The following is a 4,149-nucleotide window of genomic DNA, read 5'->3' on the forward strand; positions in this document are numbered from 1 at the left end:
ACTTCTCTGGCTAATTGTTTAGTTTTTTAACATTAATTACAATCTAATAAAAATCTTTATAAATTTTTTTATTGTGTCACAAGTAGTATATGTTCACTTTAAAGAATAACCAATAGGAAAAAAATTAGCTATTGTATAATTCTTCTACCTAACTCTGATTAGCATTTTTGTGCATTTCCTTTTAAAATCCCTGTACTTTAATAAGCTTTAATAAATAGATATTTTTTAGTTACATGAGAAATTTTTTTCTTTTATTTCAACTTAGGGATAACTATGATGTTTCTTTGTTTTTTTTTTTTTAAATATTTTATTTATTTATTTTTAAAGAGAGGGGAAGGGAGGGAGAAAGAGAGGAAGAGAAACATCAATGTGTGGTTGCTTCTCACACACTCCCAACTGGGGACCTGACCCACAACCCAGGCATGTGCCCTAACTGGGAATTGAAGTGATGACCCTTTGGTTCATAGGCCAGTGCTCAATCCACTGAGCCACACCAGCCACGGCTCTTTGTTCCTTTATAGAAAGATTGTATTTGTATCCTTCAAAAACATTTGACCATGAATTATTTTTATTCAATCCTAATAGCAATCTTGGAGGTTTTAGATATCTGTATCCTTATCTTCTGGATGAAGACACTGAGAGCTGTAAGATTTCTTTATGAAAGTATGAGAATGCATTCTATTAACTATAGGTTGAGAAGCAAATAATAAATTAGTTTGCTCTGGTTGTTTAAATACATATTCTATCAAGTGGCACACTTATACTTTTGAAAGAAGGCTAAGTTTTAAAAAGAGTTTTATGTTGACCCACAGAACAAATTCCTTGGACCTTGATTAATGTCGCTTTAGTTTGATCCTTAAATGGGCCATAATATTTCCAGCCACTAAATACCAAACCGGTTGTTTCTGTGTTCCCTCCTTGAGTGTTTATCTTATGTCTTCAGAGATGTATTCAAATCGTCACATTGCTTATATTGGAGCCATATGGGTGACTGGGTTAACAAGCAACCTGGTCTGCTTCTGTCACATGTCTGAACACTCCCCAGTTTTCAACAAGAATGAGGTCAATTGCAGAATATTTAATGTTTATGATATATTTAGTGAAAAGTAAGCTACAGAATATTATCAATAATATAAAACCACTTTTATAAAAATATAAGTTTAGATAGGTACCCCCTGGCTGGGTAGCTTAGTTGGTTAGAGCATTGTCCCAATACACCAAAGTTGAGAGTTTGATCTCTGGTCAGGGCACATAGAAGAATCAACCAGTGAATGCATAAATAAGTAGGACAACAAATTAATGTTTTTCTCTCTCTCCCTCCCTTCCTCTCTCTAAAAAAAAAATCAATAAATAAAGATTAGGTAGATGCACTTCCTTAGAAAAATATGGGAATGGTATAATACAAAATATAAGTAGCATTGAGTTATGGATTCTAATAATTATGAATTTTTAACACTATGGATATAAATTCATTTTTAATATATTGACTATAGAGAGAAGAAGTGAGAGAGAGAGAAACATTGATTTGTGGTTCCACTTATTTATGCATTCATTGGCCAATTCTCAGTTTATTCTCATATGCGTCCTGACCAGGGATGGAATCCACAGCCTTGGCACATTGGGATGACACTAATCAACTGAGCTTCCCTGCCAGGACCAAAACCAAAGTGATACTACAATAAACAAAATTCCATTTATTTCTAACTTCTTCTCCCTCCCACTGTCTTTCCTTCTTATCTAAAACTTTCATCAAACTAAGTGCTACGTGGTTTCCTCTCAATTCTGAGATGATTTTTGGAAGCAAAAATTATGTAAGAAGAGTATAGTGTGAGGAGGAATGAAAAACCAGCATGTATTGTATGTATAACATTCAATTCAATTCAGTTCTATATTACCTAGGTACATGTGGATTTACTTATGTCTGTATTTCCAAAAGTATATCGTGTGACCTATAAGGCCAGCCTGAAGCTTCTTAATGCAGGGAGGGGGCAGTGTTTTTGAGTCCATATTCCATTATCTCCCTATTAGTTATATCTGATCAGAATCTAAGTGATCAGTGTAAATGGGGGGCAGTAGCTAGTTGATCTGCATTTTAATTTCAGAGAAATGGCCTTTCTTTTGAGACAGCAGAGTGGTTTTATTTATTTATTTTTCATGCCTCAAACTATTTTTTATTTGCAACTATAGGATTTCACACAATCCTTCTAAACAACAATGACATATAATATATTTCCTTGTGTATAAATAACTTACATATTCTTTATAATGCTTACATATGCTTAAAGGTGCTAGAACAGACTGTCCACTCTTACAGTGTTCTCATATACAACAGAGTTGATACACAGTATGTAAATACTCAAGTCCAAAATTTAAAACTCAAGCACTTGACTAACCTTAATAAAGTTTCTCAAATTATATCGATATATCTAAAGTGAACATGTGACCCTGGCTGGTGTGGCTCAGTGGACTGAGCACTGTCCTGTGAACTGAAAGGTGGCCAGTTCAATTCCTGGTCAGGTCACATGCCTGGATTGTAAGCCAGGTCCCTGGTTGGGGGTGTGTGAGAGGCAACCAATTGTTGTTTCTCTCACTCACACATTGATGTTTCTTTCCCTCTCTTTCTTCCTCTCTTCCCCTCTCTCTGAAAATAAATAAATAAAATCAATAAAAAATAAAGTGCATATATGTTTTAAGAAAGATTATTCTCAGTAACTTCTTTATAAAAACATGTTTGAGGGTTTGACCCATCCAACTTGACTATCATGGGTATGAACTTGTAACTTTTAACATGTAGTCAGATTTATTCTACTTTCTCTCTGCACCAACAAAATCCAAAGCAGCTAGTGAGGTGTTAACATGTGAGGATTAATTCAATGATTCCGGTCACAATGCATTCCAGGAGGAGGTACACATGCTACTGGAATTGGGCCATATGGCTTATTCTTACCTTCCCTGACTTGGATGACCAAATGGAACAGGATGAAGCAAGTGACTCTGATGGCCATTTCCTAGGTACCTTCTTGGCCTTGTCAGGGCAAAGGGTGCCACACTGGAAGAGCTGGGAATGTCAGTTCTGAAATCTGATACACAGGGCTTGGAATTGCAGTCACTTGAAAAGGTTTCACTTTTGCTTTGTTACTTGTTTCTATATCTGAAGGAAAGAATCCTGAATGATAATTAGAGGTAACCTTGTCAAGGGCCCTGGTAACTTTCTTAGAGATCTTGTCCTTGTTCTCACACTCATTTTCAAAGCTAGCAACAACAAATGCATTGCACTTTTTTAAATTTTCATTGAATTTATTGGGGTAACATTGGTTAATAAAATTATATAGGTTTCAAGTGTACAATTCTATAGTATATCATCTGTATATTATATTGTGTATTCACCACCAAAGTCAATTCTCCTTCTGTCACCATTTATCTCCTTTTTCCCTTTTTCTACCCTCTCCACCTCCCTTTCTCTGCCATAATCATTGTAATCACCAAACTGTTGTCTGTGTCTATGAAGTTTTGTTTTTTGCTTAATCCCTTCATCTCGTTTTTCTCTCTATACCGACAGCACACCTCACATGGGTCCACCCACAGAATGAATTCCTTTGGCAAGTCCAGGTCACTGTACAAGACACATCTCTTCTCACAATGCTTTCAAGATGCCAGGATTGACTCTGAAATTTACTGACACAAATGCACCTGTAGGCCTGTCCTTTTGATAGTTTTTCAGGATACCAGTGATTTTTAGATTTTTCTTGAAGTATTAGCATTAATTTCTCAGCAAACCTCTCAATTGCTTCTTTTTTCAACTTAATCATGTTTTTGAATAAGCTTTGTGAAAAAGAAGATAATGGCAGCAATTTCACTCATCTTTCTGCTGCCACTTCCCTGGTGTTGTAAATTGGGTGCCCTGGCCATCTCCAGGCAAGGAACCAAGTGTGCTGTCTCAGGGCCCCAGCACTAATTGGCAAGGAGCAGAGCGAGCCTAGTCCAGCTCCAGCAGCTCCTGTAGCTCCTGCGGCTCCTGCATCCCACAGTGGCTTAAGTTTGCTAAAGCCAAACATGAAAATTCCTACAGCCTTGGAAAAGTGATGTTGTTTTCATAGATGCCATTCTTACAAGAATAACTCTGTGTCATATATTTTTTATTTTTTCATT

The 4,149-nt window shown here is 36.2% G+C and overlaps 1 pseudogene; it reads right to left on the bottom strand.

Annotated features, from left to right (window-relative positions):
• Positions 1–2,840: 2,840 nt before the first annotated feature.
• On the bottom strand, positions 2,841–3,861 carry LOC123819871 (annotated as a pseudogene).
• Positions 3,862–4,149: the final 288 nt, after the last annotated feature.

This window comes from Phyllostomus hastatus, unplaced genomic scaffold, assembly GCF_019186645.2.
Source record: "Phyllostomus hastatus isolate PE091 unplaced genomic scaffold, TTU_PhHast_1.1 phas_contig_34, whole genome shotgun sequence".
Lineage (NCBI taxonomy): Eukaryota > Metazoa > Chordata > Mammalia > Chiroptera > Phyllostomidae > Phyllostomus > Phyllostomus hastatus.